Below are 17,315 nucleotides of genomic sequence, written 5' to 3'. Positions count from 1 at the left end.
GCCCCCAGTCTGTGTTAATCTTTTATGGCAGCCCAGGCAGACTAATACAAGCATCAGTTTGCAACTCCTAATGAATTACGGATCTGGGCAATGATCTCCAATGGCTGACACCACCAAAGAGAGAACCAGACAAACACACCTCCTGATGGTACCACCTAGGAAGTTGTCCAGACAAAACAAACAAAAAAACCCACAAAACAACTGGAGTCTGTTAGATCTAACTAGTAATTTACAGGAAATACCAGGGACAGAGGAACATGTTAACCAACACCAGAAGGATGTAATCAGCAAAACCCACAGTGTAGGAAATTTGACAAGATTTTTTCCTTGCAAAAAATTGCAAGGAAAATAAAATAGAGGAAACCCCTCTAGATTAGAAGAGATTGAAGAATCATAGCAAACAATCACAATGTATGGACCTCATTGATCTCAATTCAAACAAACAAATTTTAACCCCCCCAAAATTTTAAGACAAAAACTATGAATACTGATTAGGTTTTTAATAATATTAAGGAGTTATTTTTAATTCTGTTCAAGTGTGATAATAGTTTTATTTTTTCTAAAGAGCGTTTATCTTTTAAATATATAGACTAAAATATTTGCAGATGAAATAATATGTGTGGGATTTGATTTGAAATAATCCAAAGAGTTAAGAAATGGGAGGAGGTACAGATAAATAAGACCGGCCACGCACTGGCAATAGCCAAAGCTGGGTGATGGATACACAAGGTGCTATATTATTCTCTCGACTGTTAAAAGCTGGAAATTTTCTGGAATAAAAAATTGTTTTCTTGAGTACTGAGTATTTTTAAAAGCGATAAACAAAATGAGATTTTCTCTTAGGTAAATTAAATATATAATACACAAAACAAAACACATTTTACAAGAGTACTAACAAAGCAATACACATCTAACACGTAGAGGAGTTGTTGTCTGGAGGGGAGGGGGGAGTGGGAGTAGGGTCTGGGGATAAAGGGAATTGGTCCATCATTTAAATAAACCTGGAGGGCTCCCCTGGTGGCGCAGTGGTTAGGAGTCTGCCTGCCAGTGCAGGGGACACGGGTTCAAGCCCTGGCCTGGGAAGATCCCACATGCCGCGGAGCAACTAAGTCCGTGCACCACAACTACTGAGCCTGTGCTCTAGAGCCCGTGTGCCACAACTACTGAGCCCACGTGCCACAACTACTGAGCCCTGTGAGCCACAACTACTGAGCCCACGTGCCACATCTACTGAGCCTGACTGCTGCAACTACTGAAGCCCACACACCTAGAGCCCGTGCTCCGCAACAAGAGAAGCTACCACAATGAGAAGCCCGAGCACCGCAACGAAGAGTAGCCCCCCTTCGCCGCAACTAGAGAAAGCCCGCGTGCAGCAACAAAGACCCAACGCAGCCAAAAGTAAATAAAATTTTAAAAAAATTATAAATAAATAAATAAAGCTAGAGAGGGACTAAGGAGTACGTTTAGTGCCATCCTCTGCACCTCAGGTCCAAGGACAGAGAAAAAGTGGAAGATGGAAAAGCACAAGGATACACAAAGAATGATTGTAGCCCCACTACCAGAAAGAAGCATTGCTCACATTTCCGTGTTTCCTTCTAGTGTTTTTTCTATACCTATAGAAAATTACCCTCTCCTTTCCACTCATTCTCAGGCTTTGGAGACACATAGAAATGGGTTAAAATTCTGGATTAACCATTTTATGAATGGTGTTATCTTGGACAAGTCGTTTTCTCTTGTCCAACTTTTCGTTTTCTCATTCTGAAAAGTCGGAACCATCACAAGCAGCCTCTTAAGGTTGGGTGACAATGGGACGGAAAAGCATCTAGAGGTTCCCTGGGGTGGTTCCCACTGGTATTTTGCACAGCTCTGTGCAGAGGCAGTGATAAATATTTGTCAAAGTGAACGGGATGAAATTACGAGACAGCCGGATCTCACGTGTGTTTTTTCATCTCAAAGCCTCATGTTGAGGCACATCATGTTTTTTCCTGTGATTCACTCTCAGTTCCACGTGCAGGGAATAGAAACTCTCTCTTTGGGGTCACTCAGTTCACATGGTGAGAGACCCCAGAAATGTCTTCTCATCATTTGCAGTGTCTCCCAGGGAAGAGTGCAAAGATGTTGAAGTTGACAGAAGTATCACAAGAGGCTTCCTGGCCGCTAGCGGTGAGGACGCTCCCTCTCTGGGGCCCAACGGTTCCCAGGTGGCTTCTGGCCTTCAGAGTCTGGTTTACGCGAGCCACCCTGGAAGCCACCACACGTGGTAATGTGTCCCTTTTCTGAAACGCCATTGGGTGGCTGGGCACAGAGCTGGGGGTCTCCCAGGGGGCGCCCGTGCAGCAGCACTGCGCTCACTAAACGGCCAAGGGGTCCCGGTAATGTTCTCAGTTCTAGTGTTCAGCGTGTGTTGTTGGGAGAAATCGTGCGCTCTACTGGCATCTGTGAATCTGGGACTTTTAGAAGTTTCTAGAATGCAGGCTTCGTGGGTCCCAAGGGCCTACTTGACTCCTAGCCAGTCTGGATCCTTGTTCTTCCTTAATCCTTCCAATGATACTTCAGAAGCAGAGCAGGGATTTGGGGTTGTGTTTTTCACACAGGTTTTGGTCTCAGGGGGACACACCAGCACACACAGGAGCACAGGGCCCTCAGCAGGCATCTAGTGCCTCTCTTCTGCCTTCACAGACCAGGAGGCCCCGTCCAGAGAGGTCAAGGGACCTGTCCAGGGTCACGCAGAGGAGAGTCAGTTCATGCCATGTGGTTCCGGCTTCGGGGTTAGGAGAGAAAGGGGGAGATCATGAGAACAAACCTAAGAGGGCTCCTCCTCCAGAAGCCCAGACTAAAATCTCAGATGAAGTCACAGAATCAGAAACCTGGCTCCTGGACAGACCTTCCTGCGCTTCCAGGCACTGGGGGATGGGGGCGGGGTAGAGGGGTTAAGAGCTCAGACTCGACTTAGAGGGACCCAGGTTCCAGCCCTTAGATGCATTTACTGGCTGCATGAATTTAGGGAAGTTACTCCACTGCTCCGTTTTGGTTTTCTCCTTAGTGAAACCTATCCCCCTGCAGAGCTGTTGTAAAGATTGAATGACTCAAGGCAGAAAGTGCCTGCCCAATGGTAGGCCCAGTGTGAATGTATGATCACTATGGCCCACAGTACCACCGGGAGAGGCGGGGGGTGCAGGCCCTGACTCCCCACAGGTGACTCTGTCGTGGGGGAAATCCCGCAGCCTGTCTCCCAACCTGTAGCCTCAGCGTAAGGAGACCCATTGCACAACGAGGCAATGTGTGTGGAAGCACTTTGTGGAGTGCCAAGCACAGGCCAGGGCCCAATACAATGACTGCTATGACAAAAACGGTGGTCCAACACCATCAATTCAAGGAGGAGGTCAGAACACGCCACCCCAAAATATGCCACTCTGGCATATCGCCCATTTTGAGTTAAAGGCATTTAAAAAAAACAGCAGATACAAGAAGAACACCCTGACTTTCCTTTTTTTTTCTTAAAAGCAAGAGATGAAACTCCCATGTGAAAGATGTCCTCCCTACACCAGAGAGACAGTAACATGCTTATCATCAAGAATGGTCAGGTGGGGCTTCCCTGGTGGTGCAGTGGTTGAGAATCCGCCTGCCAATGCAGGGGACACGGGTTCGAGCCCTGGTCTGGGAGGATCCCACATGCCGCGGAGCAACTAAGCCTGTGCGCCACAACTACTGAGCCTGCGCGTCTGGAGCCCGTGCTCCGCAACAAGAGAGGCCGCGACGGTGAGAGGCCCGCGTACCGCGATGAAGAGTGGCCCCCGCTCGCCGCAGCTGGAGAAAGCCCTCGCACAGAAACAAAGACCCAACACAGCCAAAAAACAAAACAAAACAAAAAAAATTCTATGAGAACAAAGTTTTTTAAAAAAAAGAATGGTCAGGTGAGACCACAGAATTCTGTGCCTTGTTAAAATAACTCTTATCTTCCTTTAGCCTACCCACTTATTTTAGTTTCTTTTCCACCATTGCTTCTCTCTGTTTTACCTCATATAAAAACACAGAGATTTTGCCACTTCTTTGGGTCTTCATGTCCTTTTGAGGGCTCCTAAGTTTTCACACAAAACTTCTGTTAAATAAATCTGTATGCTTTTCTCCTGTTGATCTGTCTTATGCCAATTTAATTCTCAGACCAGCTGAAAAACCCTAGGAAGGTAGAAGGAAGACCTTGCTCCCCTACAAAAGCAAAGCCTCAGAAGGTCCTGGGTCTACTTTCCATGGAGCCTCCATCTGGCTGGTATTTATCTGCCTCCCCCGTCTGTCTGATTTTACTCTGAGAAGTCAATTCAAGCCCTAAGTCAGCCCATCCTTCTCACTGAGCTTCCAGCAGAGTTTCAGCCCGCCTGGGTCACGTGTGCCTGGGGACAAGGCAGAGGCCCTGGCTAGGATGTGACAGCACCAGGTCACACAGGCAGGGTCCCCATGGCAGGGCACAAGCTGGAGCACTGGGAAGCTAAGCTGAGAGGGATGCTAACATCTGAGAACTCCGGAGCTGGAAGCGGGCTGGTCCAGATGCTCACGCTGTTGATAGAGAAACTGAGGCCCAGAGCGAAGAAAGAACTTACTCAGGGACACATGGCCCTGGTGGCAACACTGGGATTGGAATTCTGGTTTGCAGTTCTATGCTCTTTCTCCCACACCTTGCCCTTGGAACGAATATTCTAGTAAGTGCAGGCTTCGATCTGGACATGTTCATTCTGAGCTCACAAATACAAATGCTTAATCCTCTGTAACATTCTTGGTTACGGTCTTGGTTTTTTTCTTTTTTTTTTTTTTTGCCACATTGCAGCATGCAGGATCTTAGTTCCCTGACCAGGGATGGAACCCATGCCCTGTGCAGTGTGTGGAAGCACGGAGTCTTAACCACTGGACCGCCAGGGAAGTCCCTTGGTTAGGGTCTTGAATGCAGTTGAAGGAGTTAACTCCTGGGGGTAGGTGTCATAAACCCAGAGCCATCTTCAGTGTAAGTATTGCTCTGGCCTGTAATTTCTTGTTTTTAGTAACACTGAATAGCATCCCCAGGCTGTGCTGGAGCCCACTGATTACTGGATGGCTTATTAAGGCCACAGGTCCTGGGAACAGCAAAGGGAAATCAAAACGAAAATCACCGGCTCTCCAGAGCACAGGCCTTTTTTAAATCCCAGTCTACTGGTAACATTTCAGGATACAAAGAGATTTTTGCTCTCTTTTGGAACCGTGGGAAGATTTAAATCAACAGCCTTTTGTTGAGTGTCGCCTATGGTGGATAGTTTGGGATGACTGAACTTCAGCCTCGTGGGAGACTCAGACAGCATATATTTGAAAAGCACTTTACAGTTTACAGAGCCTATTCATGTTGTCTCAGTTAATCCTTACTACAGCCCTGGGAGGTATCAGACACTCAGAGAGGTAAGGCAATTTGCCAAGTACAGGCCAGCAAGAGGAGAGGCCAGGATTAATCCCAGGTCTTCTGCCTACAGATTCAGGGCTCTTCATACTATATCATGCAACACACAGATACAGTGAAATTGTTAGGAGACACAGGCAGGAGAATCTAAAAAAATTGTTATTATTATTACTATTTTGTGAAAAGCTCTTGGAGGGATTAGCATTTGATATAGGTCTTAAAATGGCTATGATTTTTTTCCTTTTTTCCTATTTTAATAGGTCATTGTAGATGATTTGGAAAGTGTAATAAAATGCAACAAACAAAAGACTGATAATCCTGATACAGAGGTGCTGCCTCTATAAATCACTTACATTGCTCCTTCCAGTTTTTTCTTTGTGTTTTTTAAACTAGTTGAAATCATACTGTCTATATAGCTTTGAATTGTCTTTTTTTCCACTTTAATGTACATTTTATCACATTCACTTTGAATGGGTTAAACGCCAGTGGGTCTGTGATTAGGGAATTCTGGACTAAGAACATAGCTGGAGAGACTTCCCTGGTGGCACAGTGGTTAAGACTCCACACTCCCAATGCTGGGGGCTTGGGTTCGATCCCTGATCAGGGAACTGGATCCCACATGCATGCCACAACTAAGGAGCTGGCGAGCCACAACTAAGGAGCCTGCTGGCCACAACTAAGACCAAGCATAGCCAAATAAAAAGAGAAAAAAAAAAGAAAGAACATAGCTGGAGAAAAGGTGTGGGGACAGGGAAATGAAGGGCGTATTCAGGAAACGATGAGTAATTCTTCGAGACTAAACTTGTAACTCTATGATGAGCTGAGGTTTACCAAGGAATCTAGAAAGACCTTTACTATCAGATGGTGGAGAGCCTTGAATGACATGCTAAGGAATTTGTAGTTTATTCTATTCTCATTAAACAACAATACACTTTACACTTTACATATTTAGAAAAATACAAATGAGAACATTCAGAAATAAGTCACAATCTGGGCAGATGTAATTGCTATTAATATTTTGAAACATGTATAACCTTCCAATTATTTTCTGGACACATATTTGTTTTTTCCCCAAACAGGGACATAAAACACAGATTCTTTTCTAATCTGATTATAATTCCATTAACATCTTTCTTGGTCAATAAAAATTCTTTTGCAATAATGGTTTTTAAACATTGTATGCACCGGAACTCTTGTTTTTAAACAAAATCCTACCAGGAACCTCAAAGGCCAAAAGGGATATAAGTAGAACTACTGTGATCAGAACATGAGTGGGAGCCCTGATGCCTGCCTGACCCTGTAAGACACCCTGACCCCGTTCTGCAAACCACTGTTGCATAATGTCATTTTTATGGCTGCAAGGTAAGAGCATAGCAGCACTTAATCAGCTTGCTCAGTTGTTTCCAATTTTTCCCTTTGTAAATTGATACTACATTCTTTGAGCACATCCCATAATTATTTCCCAATGAAGGTTTCTGAACATGGGGTGTGACATAATCAGAGCTATTAGTGTGAATGCCAAATACAGTAAAATCTTACTTAACTGGAATTCAGCTAACTGCAATCCTTAATTAACCAATTTTCTTTTGCTCAACTTTGGGAACATAAAGGAAACTCTTTACCTCCCTCCCTTTTTTTCTCTCTCTCTCAAACACATACACAAGCACACATGCACAGAACTATGACATAGGGATACAGTTAAGAAATATATGCAATCACCGTACTCTGAAAACTATGAAACATTACTGAGAGAAATTAAAGATGAGTGCAAATGGTGAGATATACCATACTCATGAACTGGAAGATTCAGTATTGTTAAAATGCCAATTCTCCCCCAGATTAATCTATAGCGTCAACACAATGACATTCAAAATATTAGCAGGGCTATTTTGAAAAATTTAGTAAGCAAATTTTAAAATTTATGTGGAAATGCAAAGCATGTAGAATAGCCAAAACAACATGGAAAAAGAGCAAAGTTGGAGGCCTTACACAATCCGGTTTCAAGACCTACTATAAAGCTGACAGAAATCAAGATAGAATGGTATTCAAGTAAAGGTTGACATATAGACCAATGGAACAAAATAGAAAGTCCAGAAATAGATCCACACATATATGTGGTCAATTGGTTTCCTAGCAAAGGTGCCAAGACAATTAAATGGAAGAAAGGATAATCTTTTCAACAAAAGGTGCTAAAATAATTGGTGGCTATGTGTACAAAAATGAGCTAAAACTATAAACCTTTAAAAAAATAGGAGAAAACCTTAGTGATCTTGGGTTAGGCAAAGATTTTAAAAATAGGACACATAAAATTTTAAAAATCAATAACTTGGACTTCATCAAAATCGAAAATGTCTGCTCTTTGAAAGCACAATTAGGAAAAAGAAAAGGCGGGACTTCCCTGGTGGTGCAGTGGTTATGAATCCACCTGCCAATGCAGGGGACACGGGTTCGAGCCCTGGTCCAGGAAGATCCCACATGCCGCGGAGAAACTAAGCCCGTGCACCACAACTACTAAGCCCGTGCACCACAACTACTGAGCCCGTGTGCCACAACTACTGAAGCTCACGTGCCCTAGAGCCTAGAGCAACAAGAGAAGCCACCAAAATGAGAAGCCCACGCACCGCAACGAAGAGTAGCCCCCGCTCGCTGCAACTAGAGAAAGCCCGCACGCAGCAACGAAGACCCAACACAGCCAAAATAAATAAATAAAATAAATTTTTAAAAAAAAAGAAAGAAAGAAAAGAAAAGGCAAGGCACAGACTGGAAGACTATGTCTGCAAACATACACAAAATAAAGGACTTACGTCCACAATATGTAATGAATTCTCAGTATTAAGACAAAACAATTAAAATTAGGCAAAAGATCTGAACATTTTATCAGAAACACTGATGCCAAATAAGTGCATGAAAAGATGTTCAACTCATTAGTTGTTAGGGAAATGCAAATTTAAACCAAATGGAGATACCACTACATATCCACTGTAGTGGATAGAATTTAAAAGACTGACAATGCCAAGTTTGGCTAGACCGTGGAGCAATGGGTTAGCATTTATTTACAAAGTTAAACATTCACTTACCATATGACTCAGGAATTCCACTCTTGTGTATTTTTCAAGTGAAGTGAAAATATTTAATATATGTCTACACAAAGATCCGTACATGAATATAAGAGCCTTGTTCAGAGTAGCCAAAAACTGGAAACATTCCAGATGTCCATTGATTGGTAAATGGATAAAGAAAAATCTATACCTAAATGGAATACTACTCAGCAATTAATAGGTATAAACTACTTACACATGTAACAACATGATGAATCACAAAAGCATTACTAAGTGAAAAAAGTCAGATACAGAAGGCTACATACTATATGCATTTATATGAAGTTCTAGAAAAGGAGAATCTGAAGTGGTGATAGCAGATCAGCCGTTGCTACGGGTTTGGGGATTGGGGATGGGGATTGACTGCAATATTCTAAATCATATTTTTGACAGCAGTTGCACTACTAAAGACATATGTCAAAATTCATCATGTAGACTTAAAATTGGTGAATTTTATTATAAATAAATTATACTTCTACTGGCATTTGGATTCATCTTCGTTCATTTTTTTGTCATTCTTCTAGCCACTTAGTGGTTCACATTTAATGGTTCAGATTTGCAATGTCTGCTAAGTGTCAAGAATAGAGTTTGTGTTTCTTGTTATTTTCCTTGGTTTTTTTTGAGTGAAAAAAGAAGTGGGAACACCTTTCCTTCATCATTTTAAACTTGGAAGTCTTACAGATGATATTAAAAACCATGGACTGGAGCTATCCCTATTTCTTAATTATTAATTTACATTTTGAGACACTACTACTGAGTCCCTACAATGATAAATAAGGACTCAGATCTCCCTCACCTTCCCATTCCCACTTCCCTATCCCCCCAACATAGTTTAATTATGATTGTGCAAATGTAATTTACTAGAGCATCACTCGAACTCTCCGCCCACCCCATATCACCTGACTTATTCAGTCCTTCACTTTTACTGGAGTTACGCATTTTCCCATGTGCCTGATTTTCTACACATTTAATTTTTCCTAATATCCCAATAAAGCCTGCTTCAATTCTATTATAATGTTTTCCATAATCTCAAATATATCATATTCATCTTATTCCTAGAGACCTTCTTCTCAGAGCCTTCCTTCCAAGTTCTCCAATTTAAACTGTATGCCGTACCACTGTCAACCAGAAATTTCCATTCACCATCATTGTGGGGATTCATGTTGCCTCTTGTGCTTTGGATCCCTTGCTTCCTGGATTCCATGTATTCCTTTCTTGGTTTACTCCCTCGTTTTATTGGATCACTACCTCCAGTAGTTCACTAAAGTTACAAGGGAAGTAAATGATTTTCGTTCTTGCATGTCTGAAAATATCTTACTCTATCTTCATTTGATGAACAGTTTGGCTGAATATAGAAATGTAGGATATAAATTAGAATACTGAAGGCATTGGCCCATTGTCCACTAGATCCCAAAGTGTTGTTGAGAGGTCCACTAATTCTGATCTTCTTTTTCTCTCTAGAAGTTTATAATATCTTCTCTGTATCCCTGATAGTCAAAAACTTCACAGTGGTGTACCTGACCATGGGTCTTTTTCATTCTCTGTGCTAGACACATCCCTTGAGCTAGCTCTTTTGAGTTGGAAACTCATGCTTTAGTTCTGAGAAGTTTTGTTAATTTGTTAATAATTTTGTTCCCTTGGTTCTCTTTCTGGCATTTCTAGTAGTTGGCTTTTAACCTCTTAGACTTATCCTCTTGCTTTATTTATTTATTTATTTAGATTTTAAAATTTTTATTTATTTTTGGCTGCATTGGGTCTTCCTTTGCTGCACACGGGCTTTCTCTAGGTGCGGCGAGCGGGGGCTACTCTTTGTTGCGGTGCACGGGCTTCTCATTGCAGTGGCTTCTCTTGTTGCGGAGCAGGGGCTCTAGGCGTGCAGGCTTCAGTAGTTGTGGCACACAGGCTCAGCAGTTGTGGCTCACGGGCTTAGTTGCTCTGCAGCATGTGGGATCTTCCGGGACCAGGGATTGAACCCGTGTCCCCTGCATTGGCAGGCAGATTCTTAACCACTGCGCCACCAGGGAAGCCCTACTTTTTATATTGAATTTTTATTTTGACTCATATATGTAACTTTCCAGAGGTTTTCCTTATTTAGTGGATTTTTTTTTTTTTTTTTCCAAAGCTTTCTGGTTCTTCTTTCATAGATCATCCCTACTCTTTTCAGGGAGATTGTCAGTTTGAGGTTGTCTCTGATCCTCCCAATTCTTTTTCCCATTTTTTTTGTTTGTTTTGTTTTCTGTCTTCAAGTTAGAAGCTTTCCCCTGTGTCTGGAGGTACTTAGCCACCGGCTCTCACTTGGCAGCCTAGAATCTCTTTGCACATAAGCCAGACTTGGGTCCTAGGGCTTCAGACTGACAGGACAGCACTTCAAACCAGCTCACTGTAAAGAATCCCAAGTGGTAGTCTCTGGGATTTACTCCAGAGAAGATTCTTATCTCCTGCCTCGGGGGGGATATAAAACTTGCTACTGGCATTCTGGGAAGGGGGAGGGGCAATATCCAGATTTTCACTCAATTCCCCCGTTTCTGGTCTGTGCGTCCTCCTACCCCACATGCCCACTTTCAAATCCTCTTCAATTACCATTGCCTCTCCTCCCATTTCCTTGGTCCTTGTGGACTTCATACTTTTTAAAAAAATTTTTATTGAAATATAGTTGATTTACAATGTTGTGTTAGTTTCAGGTGTACAGCAAAGTGATTCGGTTATACACACATATATATAAATATATATTCTTTTTTTACATTCTCTTCCATTATAGGTTATTACAAAATATTGAGTATAGTTCCCTGTGCTATACAGTAGTGGACTTAACCCTTTTATTTTACTGTTATTTTAGTGGGGATAGGGGAGAAAAAAAAAAAAGAAATAATGCATTATTCAATCTGGCCTGCGCTGTTTCACTGATAAGGAGACTAAATGAGATTCAGAGGGGATTTGCTTTCTCTGTGGTACCCCACGACTCCCCAAGTCACTGCTTCTGTCTGCATCTCAATTTCCTGACCTATAAAATGGAAGACTAGTACTAGATGAATTTTATTTATTTTTATTAGTTTTTATTGGAGTATAGTTGATTTACAATGTTGTGTTAGTCTCAGGTGTACAGTAAAGTGAGTCAGTTATACACATACATATATCCACTCTTCTTTAGACTCTTTTCCCGTATACATCCTTACAGAGTATTGAGTAGAGTTCCTTGTGCTATACAGTAGGTCCTCACTAGTTATCTATTTTATATATAGTAGTGTGTATATGTCAATCCCAATCTCCCAGTTTATGTTCCTCCTTTCCCCCTTGGTAACCGTAAGTTCGTTTTCTACATCTGTGACTCTATTTCTGTTTTGTAAATAAGTTCATTTGTACTATTTTTTTAGATTCCACAAAGAAGTGATATCACATGATATTTGTCTTTACTAGATGAATTTTAACACTCTTTCTAGTCTGAAATTGTGTCTTTCAAGAAACTAGAACCTGATCTCCATGGTGACTTTATTGATTTGTCCTATTTTTGGTGCTCCCAAGATGTCCCACCAATCTCCTTTTAAGATCTTTTCTTCCCTTCTCCGGAATCAATGGCCACAGGCAGGGCTGGCTTCGTGGGTGTGCAGCCTGTACAGTCACACGGGACCCCATACTCAGAAGGGCCCCAGCCTCGGTTTACTGCTCTGAGGTCACCGCCTTGAAGTTCTTATTAATTTTCAATCCACGGGCATAACATTTCCATTTTGTGCTGGGCCCCACGAGTTATGTAGCTAGTACTAGCCACGGGAGGGTCACAAGCCAGGACTCATCTTTCAAGGACTTTAAGGCCCGTGGCCAGAGCTACAAACACCTGTGTTCTGTTAACTCTGCTTCCTGGAAGGGAGGGAGGAGCAAGACATGTTTGCCCCAAGATTAGAAATGGAGAAACCAGCCCCCAGCAGGTTCTGCAACTTGCCTGTGATCTTATCACTCGAGAGTTTGGGAAACTCCTGAGATATTTAGGCCACACTCTGAGTACCTCACATGAATCTTACAAGGTTGTTTTGCTTCTGTTTAATTGGGGCTGTGCCTTCTGGCTGTTGGTGTCCTTTGACAAGGCAATTTTGCATCCAGAGGACTTCATTCATCCACTCACTCATTCACTACGAAAACCTTTATGAAGCACCTACTCTGTTAGCAGAAAGAGTGGGCTTTGAAGCAGGGAGAAATGAGTTACAATGTCCCCCTCTGGCTCTTGTTGGCCACATGACCCAATGTGACCTCCCGAGCCTCAATTTCCCTCCCAATTTGATGAGGAGAGAACGATTACCTCCCAACTCAATGATGAGATAACCTGAGTAATGGGCCTTTTATAGCACCAAACACTCTGTACCCAGCCAGTATTCATTTCTTTACCTTTCTCCCTAGCACTACACAAAACACAGGGGGTTTCAGCTTCAGTTACGGATAGTCCAGGCCGCTAGCAGGCCTTGGAGGGTCCATTCTTCGGGGACACACTTGATTCTCTCTTCCTCCAGCAGAAATGTTGATGGGCGCCCAGGGAGAAAGGAGGCTCATGCATGTGATAGGTGTCAAGAACGGTGTTTGCACTCTGGCTTATCCCAGTGCTTTGTTATTAGCATTTAATAGGTTCCCAGAAAGCTTTGAAGATAATAATACATCTCCCCTCCCTTTCAACTGGTGATCTTGACGTGATATATTTATGTCTGTTATGAAATTTGGAGGCTCTTACAAGGAGCCAAGACTTGCTCTTATCTTTAAAAAAACTTAAAAGTCTAGTTATGAAAATTAAACCCACAGAGAGGAGTGGCCCAGGAATGTGTCCCAAGAAATGCTTCCTCTACAAGCTGTGCCTGTTTTGTGAGATGAATGGGGGAATGATATAATGAATGAAGCCTCATGACAATTTATGGCATTTGTATCTCACGTCCCAGCTTACAGAGCTTTGACGGAGCCTTTGCACATCCACTATCCCGTTTCTACCTCACAATCTCAGAAGGCGTCTTGGTAAAGTTATCATCTCTACATTGCAGATGAGAAACCTGAGACTCAGAGAAGTGATTTGCCCAGGTCGCACAGCTGGCAGGTAAGTTTCAGGGCCAAGATTCAAATCTACTCTCCTGATTGCAGAGTCTCTGCTCTGTCGCTTCCTAGAAATAGTATTTAGCTATTTCCACACTCAGCAGACCCTCTTAACTAAAACCTAGCTGAGTTGTCCTGGGCTCCAAGCCCTGGGATGTTGGCAACACCAGGGGAGGGGGGTAGGTCCGGAGGAGGCGGTGGAACCAGCTCCGATGCTCAGATGTGGCCACACCCAGCAGACAGGGGCCCCAGCCTGGCTGAGAGGTGGCCACATTCCAGGAATTTCCATGGCCTGGTCAGGTGAGAATAATGCAGCCCCTCAGGGTGGCCTCATCTGGGGTCAGGTCTGTCCCTCTCATCCACTCAAGGACTTTGATCCTGTAATTCTACCCCCCACCCCAGTCAATGTTTCATTTCCATTCACATACAAACCCGCTGCAATAGTTCACATTTTTGCCCTCTCTGTACCTTCCTGCTCTTCCTTACAGGCCTTTACTGACGGTCTACCCTCTTCCTCCGGCTCTGCCTTGAGCCCACTCCAATTCAACTGTCATCCTTAACACGTTACTAAAACCGTCTCGTCAATGCCGTGCATCTTGCTACGTCCTGTGCTAAGCTCAACTCTATGCTTAACTATTTTTGTTTTTTTTTTTTTTATGCTTAACTCTTAATAGCATTTGATATTTCTTCTTTCTCGACACTTTCTTCACGTGGTTCTGGTCACCATACTCTGCCCGTTTTCCTCATTCCCCTTAGCTGCTCCTTCTCTACTCCCTTTACTAGATTGTTCTGTCCTTCTGACATCTAAACGTCACAGAGCCTGTCTCTCAGCCTGGGGCTCTCGCCTCTCATTCACTCGCTGCTCTCACTCCCCAGGTGTTCTCATTTAGTCCTAGGGCTTTAAATCTCATTTTGACACTAGGACGCCCAAATCCACGTCTCCAGCCAGAACATCTCTGAATTCCAGATTCATTTATCTGTAATATCTCCTCTTGTATTTCTAAGAGACATATCAAACTTAACGTGTCCCAAATCTTAATTTTCACCCCAAACCTGCTCATAACCATCTCAGCTCCACCATTCACCTCACTACGTTATCCTAGATTCCTAGGATTTTTCTCACAACTACACCCAATCCACTGTTGGCTCCACCTTCAAAGTATATCTATATCCCATTGCCCACGACGGTGCTCTTATACAAGTACACCCATGTCTGGGTTGGATTCCTGTAACAGCCTCCTGTGGACAGAGAATGTCGCCTGCCATATCAGTAAACAAAGGATGTTGCGGTCATCAAGCCATCAGCAACCACAGGCGCCCCACCCCCCCACGGTGCACCCGGCCACCGGATGGAGAGAGCAAGATACGGGCCCCAGATGGCTAAGGTGCATATCAAAGAAATGATTTCAATGAGCATCCTGCATCTGCCCGTACATAGAAAAGTGCTAAATTCATTAACTTGAGAATCTGCTTTTTCTTTAATTAACAGTAATCTTTTGATGTTCCAACTATCTGGGGTTTTTTTTGTTTTTTTTTGTTTGTTGCAAAAATTCCTATATATCCTGGCTCCTCCCTTACCTCTTTGGAGAAATCCCTCAGAGCTATGTGAGAGGCTGTCTCCGGGCTTAAGTCCTCAGTATGTCCGCTGAATAAAACATAATTCTCAACTTTTAGGTTGCGCAGTTTTTCAGTCGACACTCCCAATTAGCCATCTTCATTCCACCCTTGTGATCTGTGGCTGTTCCCCATACAGAGACCTGAATAACTAAAAGAATAAATTAGACCATGTCATTCCTCTGTTCAAAATCCTTCAATGACTTCTCAAAATATTTAGAATTAAATTGAAATACCTTTCGTGGCCTCAGAAGAAATATTTGAAATACTCATATTTAACAACTGGTAGGGAAATATATATTATGTATAAGTTTCTACGTAAATCACAATTTAAAAATACATTCCCTTCTATTTTCTAAATAAACCAAACTATATCTGTTTATATAATAAAACTGCTTACAGATGATGTAAGTTGAAACACAGAGCATTCATCAAATCAGTGTAATAATTTCTAAGTCATTTCTGGTTTTCGTGTGATCTTTGGTTTGATACATTCTCACTAATTAAATAATGTCCCTATTGGGGCTAGGATTTGACAGAGTGAAACACATCAAACTCCTCCAATAACATCCCCATTAAATCAGTAGCCACTAGGTCACTTGTGGTCTTGAAATACAGAATTTCTCTTAATAAAACGATATTGTTTGCGGTACTGAATTGTCCCTCAGCTTCTGTTGAACTAAGAGTAATTATATTCAAACATTTTCTGAGCCTTACAATATCATCTGAGGTTCTTAATGTAGTCAATATCTTATTACTGGCTAAGCCACAGGGACCTACTGTGGAGTGCCGTATTTTGCCGTATTTCAAGAGGTTGACCTTCCAGAGAGGGCCATGTGGCCAAAATTGTGTTCTCCACTAAGCTACTTGGTTTTGACTCCTGGCTCTGCCACTTACAGAAATTTAAAATCTCTTTGTTTTAGTTTTCTTGTCTGTAAAATGGGGCTGCTGCTGATGATAATATTCAAAGGAGTTAACAGGTTTAGACTGGTGTTTGGCCCAGAAAACGTTACATATGCATTGGCTTTCACTCACTAAGGAAACCAGCGCTGTTAGTGCCCTTGACCGGAAGACTCATGGAGGGTTTTAACAAATGCACGCCCTTAGATGGAAGTGAATTTCAGTAAGAATGGTGAGAAGAGGGGGCTGCACCCTGGTGTCCTCAGGCCCTTCATTCCTCCACTCCTGGGGTGGGAGTATCTGGCCTCCCAGTGGAGCCCCAACGCCTGGCTTATGCCTATGTGGGGCCCCATTTTTCTCTCCCCCAGGCTCTCCCTGCTCTCTCTGAGTCAGAATCTTGTGAAGCCTGTTATCCCCACACACAGGCCCGGGTTAAGCGGGCAGGACAAGGCAGCCGTGGCTGATCCACCGGGAGTCCCTTCCCGCCTCCCTGGTGGGAGCCAGTGATGGTGGCCAGGAGGCAGGACCCAGCAGGGACGCCTGGTGTAACACGTAGAAGGGGCTGTAAGGGTGTACTGGCCTCGTATTAGCCCCGTGGGTCCAGGAGACCTTCAGCAATCAGCAATCGGGCCTTGCCCAGCATCTGACCCCGAGGCCAATGACTCTACTGTTCACCTGTTACCCTCCAGACACACAGGCTTCCTTTTGTTCCGCAAACACACCAAGCCCGGCTCCGTCTCGGGACGTGTCGCTCTCCCTGGGACATAGTCCCCCCTAGTCCTGCGTGGTTCTCACTGCATTCCCACCTTGGCTCAGCTGGCCCTTCTTCAGAGAGGTTTCCCTGATGACCCCATACAAATTCTGTGCACTCACCCCACCCAGTCATGGTATATACCTACCCAGCTGCGTTTCCTAAAGCATCTATCTACTCCCTAAAGTTATATTTTATAGTTATCAGTTTTCTATTCCGTTGTAATACATATGGCTGAAATAACAGACAACAAATAATGTTGGAAGATGTAGAAAATGCTGACAATTTAGAAGAAACAAGTATGAGAACAAATTACACAGGTCTGCAATTTGAAGGTTTGCTATATAGTTGGATAAAATACAGATGTTTCTAACAAGTCCCTGTTCATGGTAGTCACTAGATTGTTTCAAAAATGAAATATGGAAAGAATTCCTTTCGAGGAGCTGCTAATGGGAAGATGCACCAGGGAGCATAT

At 43.1% G+C, this 17,315-nt stretch overlaps 1 long non-coding RNA gene across 3 annotated transcripts in view; it reads right to left on the bottom strand.

Moving 5' to 3' along the window:
* Positions 1–17,315, bottom strand: part of LOC132376574 (uncharacterized) — a 74,833-nt gene that overhangs the window by 47,944 nt on the left and 9,574 nt on the right. For all 3 annotated transcript variants that reach the window (XR_009506355.1, XR_009506353.1, XR_009506354.1), the window contains exon 2: positions 15,154–15,340. This is a non-coding gene — a long non-coding RNA (uncharacterized LOC132376574). The remainder of the gene's footprint in view (positions 1–15,153; positions 15,341–17,315) is intronic.

Source organism: Balaenoptera ricei, chromosome 13, assembly GCF_028023285.1.
Source record: "Balaenoptera ricei isolate mBalRic1 chromosome 13, mBalRic1.hap2, whole genome shotgun sequence".
Taxonomy (NCBI): domain Eukaryota; kingdom Metazoa; phylum Chordata; class Mammalia; order Artiodactyla; family Balaenopteridae; genus Balaenoptera; species Balaenoptera ricei.
Note: the sequence above shows the minus strand (reverse complement) of the source record. Positions and strands in the feature narration are given on the sequence as shown.